We start from the raw sequence: 18253 nt of genomic DNA, 5'->3' as shown, positions 1-18253 counted from the left end.
ACCCCATCATATTATTGTTTAATTTTGCTATCTCTTCTACTTTATTTTTATTCCTTAAGGATATGATTTCTCTCTCATCACATTCAACTTAAATCAGTGTATATGATGTAAAAAATGTAAAGACTAACAGATTGCCTTTTGTGAGGGGTGGGGGGAGAGAAGCAAGATTAGGGGAAAAATTGTAAAATTCAAAATAAATAAATAAATAATATTTTTATTCTACACCCAAAGGGCAACAAAAATGCGCATACCCTTTGATCTAGCAATATCACTACTGGGTTTGTACCCTGAAGAGATGATGAAAAAGGGTAAAAACATTACTTGTACAAAAATATTTATAGCAGCCCTGTTTGTGGTGGCAAAGAATTGGAAGTCAAGTAAATGTCCTTCAATTGGGGAATGGCTTAGCAAACTGTGGTATATGTATGTCATGGAATACTATTGTTCTATTAGAATCCAGGAGAGATGGGATTTCAGGGAAGCCTGGAAGGATTTGCATGAACTGATGCTGAGTGAGATGAGCAGAACCAGAAGAACACTGTACACCCTAACAGCAACATGGGGCTGATGGTCAACCTTGATGGATTTGCTCATTCCATCAAGGACAATTTTAGGCTGTCTGCAATTAAGGATACCCTCTGTATCCAGACAAAGAACTGTGGAGTTTGAGCAAAATCCAAGGACTATTTCCTTTAATTTAGGAAAAAAAACTGATATCTTATTGTCTGATCTTGCTATCTCATTTACTTTATGTTTCTTCCTTAAGGATATGATTTCTCTCTCATCACATTCAATTTGGACCAATGTACAACATGGAAACAAATTGCTTTCTGGGGGGGGGGGGGAGTAAGATTAGGGGAAAAATTGTAAAACAAAATCTTTAATAAAAACATTTTAGGTTTTTTTTTTTGCAAGGCAAATGGGGTTAAGTGGCTTGCCCAAGGTCACACAGCTAGGTCATTATTAAGTGTCTGAGACTGGATTTGAACCCGGGTACTACTGACTCCAGGGCCGGTGCTTTATCCACTGCGCCACCTAGCCACCCCTAATAAAAAATTTTAAAAATATTTTTCTTTACTTTGAATTTTAAAATATCAACACATGTGAACGTTCCTTGTACAAAGAAGTACAGAAAATATGTTTATGTGTGAACCAGTGGATCTCTATGATATAAGATTGAGTCCTGAAAAGTATAAATTAAATTTAACACCATAGTTCCAATGCTTCCCTGCTTATTTGTTTCCTTTATCACCTTTTGTAATTTTTGTTTCACTAATGCTCTTTTCTTTCTTTTCTTATATTTTACTATCACTATCTCTATACCCCCATTTGATCTCTCCTTCCCTCCAAACCCTCCCTTTTAAATATATTCATACAAAAAAATTTCCATATGTTGAACATGTCTTAAAATATGTCTCCTTCACCTCTAGTTCATCACCTTTCTTTCAAGAAGGGAGTAGTATGATTCATTATTATTTTTCAGAGACAATTGGTAATCCTATTGATGATAATTCTTGTCTTTCAAGCTGTTATACCTGACTACACAATGGTCATTGTTTTTTGTTTGTTTTAATTGAAATCTTTTTATTTTTCTAATTACATTCTATGGTAGTTTTTCATTCTCATATTCACCCATTTATAAACTTATGAGTTATATATTTTTCTACCACCCTCCCTTCTCTCCTTGGTGATGGTCCATGGTGATGAACAGTCACAGTAGTCATTGTATAGATTGTACTTTTAGTTTTGTTCACTTCACTCTGCATCGATTTGCAAAAATCCTCCAGGTTGCTCTGAATATATCCCTTTCATTTTCATTTCTCATGGCTCAATAATATTGCAATATGTTCATATAGTGAAATTTGTTTAGTCATTCTCTAATTGTTGCATATCTACTTTGTTTCTAGTGATTTACTATAACAAAAAATGATATGGATTTTTCCCCTTTTTCTTTGATCTCTTTGAAGTAATAAGCCTTGCAGTAGTATTACTGGGTCAAAGAGTATGCCTACATTATTGACTTTTGACCACAGTTCCAAATATTTCTTTCTAGATTAGCTGGACCAATTCACAAATCTACCAACAGTACATTCTCATGTGTATCCTACAAAATGTCTTCCAACAAAGATCATTTTTCTTTTTTTTTGGTCATCTTTATAATTCCAATGTGCTATAGAACCTTTGAACTGTTTTAGTTATATTTCTCTTAATGATTTGGAATATTTTTTTCAAGTGGTTGTTGAAAGTTTGCCTTTCTTGTTTTGAAAACTGTCTGTCTGTGTCCTTTGACATTTTTCTTTTGGGTAACAAATGGCCTCTAGATTGCCAAATCCAGCTACCTTTTTTTTTTTTACAGACTTCATCCTCCCTCACTTCTCTGAAGCTTTTATACTGCTGATCACTTCCTCTTATTGGATCCTCTTTCCTTTCTTGTTTCAGAAATACTATACTCTGATTCTCCTACATCTTTAATTGCTTCTCTGTATCCTTCACTATTCATCATCTTCTTGACACCTTAATATGGATGTTCATTAAGGATCTGTTCTCCTTTGCATTCACTCCACCTCAATGTAATTGATGACTTCAATTACTCCTTTTGTGTCCATGATACCCAAATTTAAATCTACTATAAAAAAATTGACATTAAGCAGTGGAAAGAGTAATCACTGTGGTCTTGGGTGACAAGAAAGGGCTTACTAGAGAGATGACCCTGCAACTAGGGTTTTATGGATAGATGGTGTTTAAAGATACTGGGGAAGGACCTGAACAAGAGGAGGAGAGATTAGGCTATCCAGATAGAAGCATACCTATTTGGGAGAATACACTGGACGTAGGATCACAGAATCGTAAGTCCCAAAGTGGGAAGAGACTTCAGAAGCATCTTATTCCAGCCATTAGATTTTACAGATGAATGAACTGAAACCCATGGAGATTAAATGACTTGCCCAAGATCTTCACAAAGGTTTTAAACATCAGAGGGAAGATCTGAATGTAGACCCTTGACTTCAGAGTCATTGTACCAGCTCTTAATAAATATCTGTGTAACTGGACCCTTCAATTATCCAGAAAATCTACTCAGCTTTGGGTTCAAACTACTCCCAAAATTCTCCAGAGCCTCAGACTGCCAAATTTCCTCTCTTTTGCAGTAGCTAGAATTTTACCTTTTTAGACCCAGCCAACATTTATCAAAGGATGTCTTATTGTAGGGAAAACAAGAACAATTTCCTCAAAATAGCAAGTATTTTGATATCAAGAAAACACCAAGAACAAATAGCAGAAAGTACTGAAAACTGGTCTCAGTACAACTTGACAGGCTGAAGATATTCACAGCCAGGTTCCAGCATGGAGAATGAAAAAGTATTGTAGAAAGCTATGCTGTTTCCCCTGACATTTCCCTCCCTGGCTCAAACCTTCCTCCTTGGCCCTAGAAACCTTTAACTTCCTCTAGTGGCTACTGGCTGGACTCTCAGATCCAGAAGAAGGCAACATGTTTTTACTAAGCTGTTAGAACCCAATTTTGCCAGAATCCCATGTCCAGTGGAATAGAAAGAGGAGAGGAAGACTTATCAAGTCTCAGACCCCATAGGACTCACTATAACCTGGCATGGGGAAATCCACAACAGTCAGCAGTCATTTTCCCCCCCCCCATATTAGTTGCTTTCTTCTTGGAGGGCTTTTTAAAAAATCCCTCGCCGAAAAGTCACCAAGTTGAGTGGGATTCTGGTAGGTTCCTGCAAGACTCCCTATTTTTGAATGAAGGACTAATGGATAGGGTTTGTGTAATAAAGAGGAGAGAGGTGGGGAGATGGAGATGGATGCAATTTGTCACTTGAAAGAACAGTGAGGAGCTTGTGCTTCTGATTTGGAGCACATACAGACTTTCTGTAACTGATTCCAATCTATTAAACACATAATGAAGATCTTTTTAATTGGCCTCCTAGTGAGAATGAAGGTGCATTCAAAAGGCACTACCAGGACTCTGACTTTTTCCTGTCTCCCTGCATTCGGATGAGAGACAATGCTGTAAGGGGATTGACCTCAGATACTCCCCATTTGAGATTGACGTGGAGCCTGTGGATTTGGACTTCTACTCTTCACTTGTTTATGTTTATCTTTTCTCTGTTTTAGGTAAAGGAGATTGGAGATGGTATGATCTTGTGAGCTTTAAAAGGTCAGGAGAGAAGCTACCAGAATCCAAGAGCTAGAGTCCATGCCAAAAATTTCCAGAAGACAGATGGTGAGGGCCAAATCAGCTTTCATGACTTGGGTCAGGAGGAGCATAGATGTAGACTTACTCATCCATCAGTCATGCCATATTTGGAAGTGAAATTGGTGGAACAAATGCTATGTAGGAAATACTACATTAATTTTAAGCTTACTCTCCTCAGGGGCCAAAGTGGTTTAGGGGAAAGTATATCCTCAGGTGTTGGTGGGAAATGTTTCTACTTTGGTTCTTGCCACAACTTGTGAAGTAAATATCCCTTTGTAATAGTTAATTGATTTTGGTTGGTTAAATGAAACTAGAGTTCTAGTGGTAATTAATTGTTGGCAGCCTCCAATGGGGAAAACACACCAGAATGAAAGCTCAAACAATAGTATAAGAAAAGAAACATTCCCCTGCCCCTCAGGATTACCCTAGAATTTTGAGATGAGATGCTTACCTTGCTCTGAAAAATGACTTCAGAGAATTTGTATATTTGTACAGAGGAATAAATAGTCCTAGATAACTTTGGAAAGGCAAAAATTGTTTTGTAAGGGGGCAGCTAGATGGCACAGTGGATAAGAGCACCAGTCCTGGAGTCAGGAGGACCTGAGTTCAAACTCAGCCTCAGACACTTAATAATTGCCTAGCTGTGTGACCTTGGGCAAGTCACTCAACCCCATTGCCATAAATAAATTTTTTTTAAATTGTTTTGTAGCCGAGGTGATCAGGGAAACCCTCAGTTTGCTGAACAAGGTAATTTCCCATCAAGTCTCTGTGAGTAGAGTCCTGTGTTTTGCTGGACTAACATAGGGAACTTTTGATTGATTCCAGTGATGGAGGTTGCATCAAAGAATAATGCTAAGTGTTAAAAAACAGAAACTCTTGTTTGATGGTCTGTAAGAGCTATAGAAATAATTCTACCCCTCTTTGGGGACTTACATTTTGGACTTTCTTCCTTTGCACAAACAATTAGAAGGAATTTCTCTTGCCTGCCCCTCTAATAGAAATGACAGCTTCTAGTATAAGCATAGGATAGTGGGAACACATACTTGCCTTGTGTAATAGGGGTGGGAGGTGTGGGTTTTGTGTAGACTCAGCGAATGAAGTGTCTTGCATCGACTAGAGCATATATGTCTATCATATTCTGCAATTGGTTCTGTTGGCCTCCCAAAAGATTGGGAGGAGAGTCTTTCCATTGGCTACATGATCGGGAACTGTCAGTGTCTACCAAAAAACTTGTGCCTGTCCTGGTTGAGTTTTTGCTGCATTTGTGTCTGGGAAGGAAGTGATTCCTTCAGGTATGTATCTGGTAAGAGACTCTGTTCAAGCCTTCCTCCTTTGGGGTTATAGGAAATGAAACTTTAGATCTTGGGAGTTTCAGAGGAAAAGAGAGCAAACCATGAGAATCTGGGACTTATAATCCAGGCCAGGTTTTGCAACAAGCACAGGTCTAAGAAGTATGGACAATGGAGTCCGGCAATGATGCTGCCTTTGGACATGAATTTGGTGCGACCAGTCCTAAGTAGAAACGAACTAAATTATGATCCTATGAGCCCCCAGATTGCTGTTGGAGGAAAATGCTTGTATCTCTAACATCAAAAGCTTCCCAGTTTTAGTTAAATGGAATTGGATTGCTAATTACTGGACTCCCGAAATGTGAAGGAACACATCCATGGTGGGTGGTTGGAGTCAAAAACAGAGAAAAGAGAGTCATCCACAACAATCTAAGTGGTGATTTCATCTAGTCTGTCTGACCTTGAGAGAGTGGGGCTGCAGCATGAACATTTTCTCTCACTGCCTTCCTCTGCCTTTCTTCCCTGAGGACAAGCCAGCTACTAGAGACTCTAAGAAATAGACTCTTTCTGCCTTAGATACAACTTTATGGGCTAAGAATTCCTACATTTTGGATTTGGGGGGGGGGGACTCAAATGCCTAGAGGCAGGAGAATTTCCTTAATATCATACTTCTCAGAAGAGAAATATGAAGATTTCAAGGATCATCTAGTAGTGGAGTCCTGGCTGAATAGGAGATGGAGACCTTTAGGAGAAGCTCAGATATTGCAGATTTGAGGAGAATGCCAAATATCCATTCCCACAAGTGTGTTCTTAACCTTGGTGGACACGTGGTTCAATGAGTGTACTATTTGAGTGTTCTTTTCCTGAGAGGGAGCATGCTATACCAGATGGAGAATCAAATTGGGGGGGGGGTAGCTAGGTGGCACAATGGATAGAGCACTGGCCCTGGAGTCAGGAGGACCTGAATTCAAATCCGGACTCAGACACTAAATAATTACCTAGCTGTGTGATCTTAGGCAAATCGCTTAACCCCATTGCCATACAAAAGCTAAAAGCTAAAAAAAAAAAAAAAATTGGAATTAAGGAAATCTGAGAAGAAAATATTTCTTTATAATAACTAATTAATACTAATAACTAATAATGCTAGCTATTTGAATCGAACTATGGTTCCATTGGGAACTCTACAGAATTATTAAGGTTAGGGAACTAGTATTCAAATCCCGCTCTGGCACTTACTGACCCTGTTTAAAGTCACTTAACCTTAGTTAAATGATCTCGGTTAAGTTGCCCAAGGCACCTTTTTCAGAGTACAAGTTACTGAGTAAGTGCGGATTTGTCCTTGTAAAAAGAGTGCCTTACTAGAAACTCCTTAGCTAAGCCAAGAAGCCAGAAGTTCAATGTAAAGTTTGCTATTTTTTTAATAAAAGAAAGATTTTATTTATTTTGAATTTTACAATTTTTCCCCTAATCTTGCTTCCCCCCCCCCCCCAGAAGGCAGTATGTTAGTCTTTACATTATTTCCATGGTATACATTGATCTAAACTGAATGTGATGACAGAGAAATCATATCCTTAAGGAAGAAAAATAAAGTTATAAGAGATAGCAAAATTACATAATAAGATAATGGATTTTTAAAAAATAGTCTTTGGTCTTTGTTCAAACTCCACAATTCTTTCTCTGGATACAGATGGTATGCTCCATCACAGATACCTCAAAATTGTGCCTGATTATTGCACTGATGGAATGAGCAAGTCCATTAAGGTTGATTATCACCTCTATGTTGCTGTTAGGATGTACAATGTTTTTCTGGTTCTGCTCATCTCACTCAGCATCAGTTCATGCAAATCCTTCCAGGCTTCTCTGAATTCCTATCCCTCCTGGTTTCTAATAGAACAATAGTGTTCCATCACACACACACATATACCACAGTTTATTAAGCCATTCCCCAATTGAAGGACATTCACTCAATTTCCAGTTCTTTGCCACCACAAACAGGGCTGCTATGAATGTTTTTGTACAAGTGATGTTTTTACCCTTTTTTCATAATCTCCCCAGGGTATAGACCCAGTAGTAGTATTGCTGTATCAAAGTGTATGCACATTTTTGTTGCCTTTTGGGCATAATCCCAAATTGCTCTCCAGAAAGGTTGGATCAGTTCACAGCTCCACCAACAATGTATTAGTGTCCCAGATTTTCCACATCCCTTCCAACATTGACCATTGTCCTTTCTGGTCACATTGCCCAGTCTGAGAGGTGTGAGGTGGTTCTTCAGAGATCCTTTAATTTGCATTTCTCTAATAAGTAGTGAAAGTTTCCTGTTTTTAACCTTTGGATCTTTTCTGTCTTATGAAGTTTTTAATGGAAGAATAAATAAATTACTGTCTTTTAAATAATGATGTTGTCCAATGTGTCCTTGTTTTTGTTTTTGAGAAGGCCTCTTACCTTTGTAGGGGAGATCCTAGATATACCTAATCTTTGTTTGGAAAATATTCATGGAGTTCTGGGGAGGGTTTAGGGGCCAAGGGGAAAAAAACATGACTCTCTTTGAGGTCAGGGCTTCCAGGTAAGCTAAGAGCCCCCTCATTAGACTTTCCTGGCTGAATGAACAAATGAAAGAATGGATTCTTGGTAATGGATTACAAATTTATCTCTGAGACTGTACTCTAATATTTCCAATTTAGCTGAACTTCTCAGAACTTGTGCCACCCTAGTATAGCCTTTGAGATTTCAGGGTCACCTCCATAGCAAGATGAGGAAGGAGAAGGGAACTTTAGTGGATTAAAAATAAAAAATATGGTACATGTACCTAAAGTAATTTTACACATATCTATTTTGTATATAACTTTTTTATACTGGGGTCATTTAAAATTTTTGTCTGGATCTGTGATCTCACCACTATAAGGAACTACCCAGTTATCTCTGTCTTTAAAAATGCAAATGGAGGCAGCTAGGTGGCACAGTGGATAAAGCACCAGCCCTGGAGTCAGGAGTACCTGGGTTCAAATGTGGTCTCAGACACTTAATAATTACCTAGCTATGTGGCCTTGGGCAAGCCACTTAACCCCATTTGCCTTGCAAAAAAACCTTAAAAAATGCAAATGAACAACCTGCCTGTGTCTTAGAATCTAAAAGAATTGATTGGGAGCAATGAGAGATTTGTTCTTTGTTGTTGAGTTGTTACAGTAGAGTCTAGTTCTTCTTGATCCCAGTCAAGAAGAAACCCTTTTTGTTGTTTTTTTCACCTCTGCAACATCTCTTTTTTTGTTTTATTGATGTTTTGTTTTTCCAAAGTTTCTCAACATTCATCTGTATACCTATGTATATTTTTAAGTTACACAATTTCCTTCCACCCTCCCTTCCAACTCCCCTCCCCTCAGCGACAGTCAGGTTAATATTGTACATACATATTTGTGTTAAGCATATTTACAAATTAGTCATTTTTGGTATGAGGAATTACGATTAAGGGGAAGAAACATATGAGATATATTTTTTTGAAGGAAGATTTTATTTATTTTATTTTACAATTTTTTCCCCTTATTCTTGCTTCCCTCCCCCACCTCCCACAGAAGGCAGTCTATTAGTCTTTACATTGTTTCCATGGTATACATTGATCTAAGTTGAATGTGATGACAGAGAAATCATATCCTTAAGGAAGAAAAATAAAGTATAAGAGATAGCAAAATTACATAATAAGATAACGGGTTTTTTTTTTCTAAATTGAAAGTAATAGTCTTTGGTCTTTGTTCAAACTCCACAATTCTTTCTTTAGATACAGATGGTATTCTCCATCCTAGGTGGCCCAAAATTGTCCCTGATTTTTGCACTGATGGAATGAGCAAGTCCATCAAGGTTGATCATCAACCCCATATTGCTGTTAGGGTGTGCAGTGTTTTTCTGGTTCTGCTCATCTCACTCAGCATCAGTTCATGCAAATCCTTCCAGGCTTCCCTGAATTCCCATCCCTCCTGGTTTCTAATAGAACAATAGTGTTCCATGATATATACTACAGTTTATTAAGCCATTCCCCAACTGATGGACATTCACTCAATTTTCAATTCTATGCCACCACGAACAGGTCTGCTATCAATATTTTTGTACAAGTGATGCTTTTACCCTTTTCCATAATCTCTTTAGGGTATAGACCTAGTAGTGGTGTTGCTGGATCAAAGGGTATGCACATTTTTATTGCCCTTTGGGCGTAATTCCAAATTGCAATTCCAAATCCAACCCAGAAAAGTTGGATAAATTCACAGCTCCACCATTTGTTGTTGTTTTTGTGCTGATAGGGCACCATACTTGAAGTCAGGAAGATTTTTCCTCCTAAGTTCAAATTAAACCACATTATCAGAAGAAGGAGTTGTACTCTGGTTTTCCTGACTACAAGGCTGAATGTCTATCTAATATGCAATACTGTCATCTCTTTGGGGGCCATATTATTAACTAAATGTTGTAGGTAATCTGATTTAATGAGAGAAATAATAAGTAAGTGGAAGCTGCTCTATTAGGTGAATTAATTTTTTTCTAGCTACTTCTGGAAAAATTGTCTTAGTAGGTGATCAAAGCAATGTTAGTGGGCAAATAAATTGTGACATTACCTTAAAAAATCTTGTATATTTAGACACAAATGGAAAAGATACTGAGAACCAGAATAATAAAGCAAGTTAAAATCCAGAAATGTCAAATTATTTAAACTATTCAGCAAAAGCATAGTGGCTTATAAAGATACACATAGTATCTTTAGAGATGACTAGCATGTTACTTATCTTTTTTAAAAATTTTTTCCCCATTTATTTATTTATTTATTCTTATTTTGTACAAATGATGTTTTTTTATACATTATTAAAATATTCTTCATGTTGCTTATCTTAAACAATGTTAAAGGGCTTGCTGGAACTGTTAAATCTGCTTCATTCTGACTGATTACTTACTCTACTCTTTCTAAGTTAGTGCTTCTGGGCTAGGAATTCGATTTTCTTGGCACAATTTTGAACTCTAGTAATAAAAATATACCAAGCCTGCTGACACCTAGGAATTTGATCCCTTGTTTCTTGACCTAGCCTGCTTTTCTTCTGGCACCATTATAAATTCTATCCTTTTTACTTAGGTTAAGCGTAACAGAAACAGTATTGGGTTTACATGAAAAATGAGAGTGAAACACCTCTCCTGTCATTCTCACAATTCTTTTATATTATTTTCTTATACTGAGACATATGAGCAGTCCCTCCATTAGTATTGCTATGTATGTGGTACCACGCTAGATAAGATGGGAGATATAAAAGCAAGGTAAGAAATGGCCTCTGCCCTCAGAGAACAGACAAATTAGTGGAGAGATGAGATTAATATGCATGACCTCTGATATCTCTTCTCATTCTCAGGCTATGATCCTGTGACAAATGAACTAAATAGAATGTTATTGAGCATTCAATTGTATAGTATAACCTTCAAGGTTCTATAGAGGATCATCTATAAGGATGGACCAATATGGGCTGAGAGTCTAGAAAGATTTCATGGAGAATCTAGAAATGAGCATTGAAGGATATTCAATAGGAGGCACAAGGAGAGATGACAATTGTGGTATATTATCCAATAGTCTGGCAGATCTATAATAAAGCATACAAAGGATCCTCTAGGAAGAGACACCAGCTAATTTTCTGGGTGTTTCCTCCTAGCCAGTGACTTCATTTGCAGATCTCTTTCCTCATGTGTCTCTCATTCCAGCTTGATTTATATCTCTTCCTACAAGGCCAGTACCAGGACCTTCTGTATTCGACAGCTCATGGTTTGGCAATACATCAGAGAGTTCCTCCAGTTGGCTATCAATTTCATCATTCTTGGCTGCTGTAATTATTGCATGGGCTTGAAGGATAGCTTTCCTGGTGGTTCTTTGAGAGAGATTCAAATGAGACTGACTTTGGATAGATTCTATCTCCTTAGGGATGCAAGTGCCCTATTGTTCAAGGAAATACCACACTTAGTTAAGCTCCTTGCTTTACTGAACAGATCAATCATTATTCCTTAAGGAAACTAAAAGAGCCAGGACTGACCTTAACAAATCTCTGAAAGATCTAATACCTATTTTTGAACCTGACTTTCCCTAAATGTAGGTAGATCATATTTATTTTTCATGTAGCTGGTGAACAGTTCAAATAATCAGGTGTTTTAGACAAACTGGGCCTCTTTTTAAATAATGCTGATGATATCTGAAAACAGACCATGGGAAAGTAGGGATCCAATTCCATTCTCCATATTAACTATCATACATCCAGCCAGAACAAGTTCTCAGAAGTTTTTTTCTTTTGTAATTATACTTATCAATTTTTGGTCAATGCTTTACAAAGATAATTACCTCCATTTTTTTTTTGTCTGTGACTCTTCTTCTTCTTCTATATTATATAGCTAGAAAATAGGCTTTATCTTTGAATTTTATCCCTAGTTATAAAGAATGGTGATGTGACTGCTAAGTGAATAAAGAATCAATATGCTCTCTATTTCCCTTTTTCTTTTTAGGTAACCAAAAATGCAAACTACAATAATAAATAAAATTAATAAAACTGTTGCATCATTCTATCATGCTATTTTAAAATCTGAGAATCATTTAAAGCAAGTAGAAAATTACAATCTAAGAATTCAATATAGAACAGTAGAAAATCAACCTTTAAAACAATGGCAAAGGGGAACCATCATAAGCTAAAAATTATTTATTTTTAAGTGAAATGATGTGTTAATAAATTATCTTATCATGAAAGTACAAAATATCTAAGGAATTTTTCTCTTATATGTATTTTTTTCTGAGGGACAGGGTGGAGACTAGGTTTCCTTAACTTGCTTGGGCTAGAAATGCAGAGACCACTCATGGACTTTTTTCCCTCTTCTGATTGACTAGAGAGTTTTGACCAGTTCTATTTCTGACCTGAGCAAAGTCACCTCTCCTTAGGCATTCTGGTGGCTTACAATTCCTAGGAGTTCACTGTACTTACTAAATATACTTGATCAGCACAGCCCAGTAGTATAAAACTCAAATAGAAACAGATCCCTGTCCAGTTACCTATTAATTTAGAAAACCACAAATGATTTATATTTTATTATATGTATATATATGTATACATATACATATATATATTTATTAACATTACATGTTAATCTGGTTCAGGCTGGACCCCAGAGTATTAGGGATCAATTTGTGGCCCAAGGCCATGAATGATACCCCTGGAATAGTCTAATGCATTTTAGAATTCCAGGATTCAGGAGCAGTTAGGTGGTATAGTAAGTAGAGTACCCACCCTGGAGTCAGAAGGACCTGAGTTCAAATCCCACCTCAGACACTTAATAATTACCTAGCTTTGTGATCAGGGATAAGTGATTTGCTCAAGGTCACATAACTAGTAAGAGTCAAGTAGCTGAGGCTAGATTCAAACTCCTGTCCTCTTGACTCCAAGGTCAATGCTCTATCCACTGTACTGCCTAGTTGGCTCAAGCTAGAAAAGTTATTAGTACAGTCATATCACCAAATTCTTAACCTTCACCACTATGGTTCTATTGAGAGACAATAAATAGTGCTGGACTTTGATTTAGGGAGTTATGGGGTTAAATCCTTCCTTTAGTACTAACAGGAACCTTTCTAAGCCAGTTTCCTCATTTGTAAAGTGGAGATTATAATTTTAGGACTTATTTTACTGGGCTGTTGAGAAGGCCAAATAATATTGGATGCAAGGTACTTTGTAAATTTTGAAACATTTTAAATGTTAATAACAATTATTAAAGAAACTTCTAAGACCACGAGGGAAATGTCCTTTGAGGGATGTGGAATAAGATAACTATGTCCGATGATGAAAAGTTGGCTAACACAATGCATCTGAGTATTGCAAAATTATTCCAGGGATATTCTCTGCTTAGTGCATTTTTTGAAGGTGCTTAAATTTTTAGTATATGTGAACAATCCATAATATTTTGGGAATAAAATATCCATAACACTCTTAATTCCCTCATTTATTCTCTCCTTTAAGCAGGGTAAATGTAGGTAGTCTATTTCTGAATAGTTAGAGAAACATACACACATATAAAATGATTAATGTGAGAGCCACATTACTGGAAAACAATTCCCAGAAGGAATGAATCAGCAAGTAGAAGACATTCATTGCTCTGAAGCAAAGGGATATTAAAGATGACTGAGATACTGCAAGACTTTTGCTATATGGAAGAAGCAATATGTCTGAGATGAGCAGCTCAGCATAGATCTTGGTTTAATACCATTTTAATAAGCTTTTAAAAGAGAATGGACTTTAAGAAAGCTAAAAATCTATAGCAGGAAATATATATAGGGAGGAGAGAATTATAGGTGATGATGTTTTTCCTTCATTCTCAAAGCCCATGAATTCAGGGAGGTGATGCCATGACAAGCAAGTGATTTGGATTTGGAGATGCTATGCTAAGTCATCAGCCTCACTTTATCCCTCAGAACCATCTGGGTCCAGTGTCCAGATATGAATCAAGATGACTGGAAATGACCTTGGATGTGATTCAATCAGTGTTAAGTGACTTTCACACACAGCTAGTAAGGTCAAGTGTCTGAGGTTAGATTTGAACTCAGGTACTCCTTACTATAGGGCTTGGGCTCTATCAACTGTACCACCAATGTATAGGTACTGAATGTCTAAAAGAAGAGAAAAGGAAATAATGAAATTTTTATGTTTGTTCAGTTATTTCAGTTGTGTCTATTCAATGTCCAATTCTTTGTGACGCCATTCTGGAGTTTTCTTGACAAAGATATTGGAATGGTTTGCCATTTTCCTCTCCAGCTCATTTTAAAGATGAGGAAACTAAGGCAAACAAAGTTAAGTGACTTGCCCATGGTCACGAAGCTAGTAAGTATCTAGGGTCAGATTTGAACTCATGAAAATGACTCTTCCTGATTTCAATCCCAGTTCTTCATTCACTATAACACTAGGCAGCAGCGTTATGTAATTGTGGTTAATAGCAGACTCTCATGGTCTGCTCTAGCTAGAACATAGCCTGTTCAGTGCTGAGTCTATACCCTGGCTATTTCTGAGGAAATGTCCTCATCTCCTTAAAACTGTGTGTGTGTGTGTGTGTGTGTGTGTGTGTGTGCGCGTTTAAGAATAAATTTGACATTAATGATGGAGGAAAGTATTGGTCTGAATTTCTGGTTATGTTTTACATATTTATATATATACACATGCACAAATATATATACAGACATATGTGTATAATATATATGTATCTAGATATGTATATATTCAAAAAGACTAAACAAATTAATCTTTTTTTGCTTTTTTAAAAGTGATAATAATACAGCCCTGGGACTAGGTTATACCAGCTATCCAAAGACTAACCTAGCTAAGTATAGAGCAGCTGATAGCTAGCAGGTTTGCCACACAATATTTGTCCTTCATTCTCGAAGAAGACCCTAACATCAGGGAGGTGATGCCATGACAAACAAATGAATTGGATTTGAGTGAGGGGGTGCTGTGCTAAGTCACCAGCCTCACTTGCTCCTCCAGAACCATCTGGGTTCAGTGGCCAGATATGAATCAGGATGACTGGAGATGGCCCTGGATGTGAGGCAGTTAGGGTTAAATGACTTGCCCAAAGTCACACAGCTAGGAAGAGTCAAACTCTGCGATTAGATTCAAACTCCCATTCTCCTGATTCCAAAGCCAGTGTTCTATCCACTGTACCACCTGACTGCCCAAGCAATGAATTATTTGCAAAAGGTGACATATAACACATATAAGTCCACTTTGACTGCTTCTGCTGCCACAGAGATGGGAATGAAACAGTAGGAAAGGAGATTGAGGGTGCTAAGATTTACATAGTTTTTAGACTAACTACTTGAAAATATTAATTTAAATGTTGGTCTTATGATTGTGTAATCTTTTTCCAAAGACCAGAGAGTTGCTAAACTAAAGTCAGAACTGAACCTCATCTATGGGCATATTCTTTGTCTAAATGAAAACAATCAGTCAATAATCATTGATAAAGCACTCAGCACTGTGGTACAAAGAAGCTCATATTCTAATAGTGACTGTAAATCTATATAAACAGCAGAATCTTTTTCAGACAAGTCATTGTCTTGCCATACTTTCTCAATTTTGTGCTACTGAAGTTAATAAATATATATTTTTTTGCAAGGCAATGGGGTTAAGTGATTTGCCCAAGGCTACACAGCTAGGTAATTATTAAGTGTCTAAGACTGGATTTGAACTCAGGTCCTCCTGAATCCAGGGCCAATGCTTTATCCACTGTGCCACCTAAGTTAATATTTTGAACCCAAGACTCTTTATCTATTAAATTTTATCTTATTTGATTCAGTCTATCAAGATCCTTTTGGAACTTGTCTCTGATATCCTGTTAGAACATGTTAAAGGAATCAATGTGACCAAATTTTTTTTTTTTCTGTCTTTCTTTTTATTCCTACATAGTACTAAGTTTGTAACACATACTGGTCTGGACCACAAAGGGCCAGTCAAAGGATGGTAGAATGAGACCTCAGGGAATAAATCAGTAGTCTTCAAAATATTAGCAGCAGCCTTGGTGCAAAATGCATGAAGGATGTTGACTGTGGGTAGAAGCTGTAGTGGAATGATCAGCTTTCCATGGCAGGGAAGGAATCAATCGAGTAAAAGAGAATTTGGTACCATTAGGAAGGAGATGAAAGGATAAGGAGATATTCTCTAGTATTTTTCATTTGTCTACCACAACCTCAGGGCAAAAAACTAAATGGCTCAAGCAAGAAGGTAAAGTTGACCACTGAATGGAATTCAAAGTGGACAGCAGGAAAAAGAGAAAACAGGTGGCCTGTGGATCAAAAAAAGTGTTCTTAGATAGTGGCCGCATGCTTTCCACAAGAAGACAGACAAGTTGCTCCAACTTCTCAGCAGCAAGGTGCCCAACCAACAGTACCTCTTCATGATTGACTTTCTCCTGGCTTTCATAGTCCAATACTGATTTGTTCGTGATAAGGGAAAATCCAAAAGCTTGAAGGCAAAGGGAAAATCCAAAAGCTTGAAGGCCACAATGCCTGGCCACAATCACCTCTGGCACTGTGCTCATGCCAACAGCATCAGCTCCTAGTCTCTGCAGAAACCGACATTCTGCAAGGGTTTCAAAGTCAGGCTCTCCCACCATGACATAGGTTCCTTCCTGCAGTGGTCTTTCCTTTTCCATTTGCCTCCATATGAAATGGGCATCCTGAATATGACCAAATTTTTAAAAAAATAAAAAAAAACAAATGAGAAAAAAACCCAGAAAATAAATTTTAAAAAGTGAAAATGGTAAGCTTTGGTATGCATTCAGGCTCCATAGCTTTTTCTGTGGATGTGGATGGAATTTTCCATTGTCTTTGATCACGCAACCACTGAAAGGAGCTGTGATCACAAGTGATCATCACACAGTATTGCTATTAATTTATACAATGTTCTCCTAGTTATGCTCACTTCACTTAGCATCAGTTTAGGCAAGTCTTTCTAGGCTTTTCTGAAGTCTGACCACTCATGGTTTCTTACAGAACAATAGTATTCTATCACATTCTTATACCACAATTTGTTCAATCATTCCCCAGTTGATGGGCATCCCCTCAATTAGAAAATGAGATTTTATCTGGGACTTGAAGAAAGCCAGAGAAATCAGAAGAGTTTCATTTGAAGGGGCCAATCATTGGATTACAAAGTAAAGAGCAGGGATTACTAATGGCCAGGGTAGGGAAGAAGTAAGGTATAAGAAGACTGGAAAGGTAGTAGGGGGGGCAGAGTTGGTTTTTTTTATTTTAATGTTCTTAAGTGATGTGACATTTGGTCTTGATTGTGCCTAGCTCTTTTTCATTTAAAAGGTTCAAAATACTTTTTAAAAAAACCTTAAACTTAACTCAGAACTTAAACTAAGCTTCAGAAGAATCCCTGTACCTAAGTGGAGCACGTTCTATTTATTATTAATGTGGGGGGTATGCAAAACAACCCATAGGTGATTAGGGAGAGAGAGGCAGTGGTAGAACTGGTTCCTAGATTCCTGTTGCTCTACGAAGAAGATATATGATCATCCTCCCCCACACTCAAGTCTTAATTCCACCTTAGTAAAGCATCTCCTGGGATAACATCCAAAGGTGTTAGTAGCGTTAATAATAGAGTCAACTCTTGATTATCCTTGTAAGTAATGTGGAGCCATAGTGTGGCTAAATCCAATAATAATTTTCTTTTAACTTTGAAGAGGTTTCTGTACTTACATTTTAAATACGGGTGTCTCTCATGTTCTCACAGTTCAAAATACTCAAAGAAAATCATGATCCTATTGAAATAGACTCTGTTGACTTTTAGAGTAATACAGAGGACTAGTCTAAAGTAAAGCTGGGGCTACCATTCTCACAAAAAACAATGTTGGTTCACTATCTTTTTAGGTCAGGAAAGTAATTAGCTTGCTGGTTGATACCTTCTTCCATGCTGGGGATATTTACTTTTACTAAAAAGAGCTTATCTTTTAGCTTCTGCTGGCTGTAGAAAATAAAAATAATGTTTCTATTAGCAAAGTAGTTAGTCAAGTCTAGGAAATGAGGATGCCAATCATTTGAAAGCAAGGTTTGGATAAGAAAGAATTTGAATAATTAAGAAAAAAAATGAATGCGTAGTCATATAAGTGCTGGACTATCAGAAGACATAATTTTCTACTATTTTGTGGTGAGTCGGTATTGCTTTAGATAGACTACATGGATCAGGAGTTAAGAAGATCTCAGTTCATAATCCTGCCT

The sequence above is a fragment of the Macrotis lagotis genome, chromosome 6, assembly GCF_037893015.1.
Source record: "Macrotis lagotis isolate mMagLag1 chromosome 6, bilby.v1.9.chrom.fasta, whole genome shotgun sequence".
Lineage (NCBI taxonomy): Eukaryota > Metazoa > Chordata > Mammalia > Peramelemorphia > Peramelidae > Macrotis > Macrotis lagotis.
Note: the sequence above shows the minus strand (reverse complement) of the source record.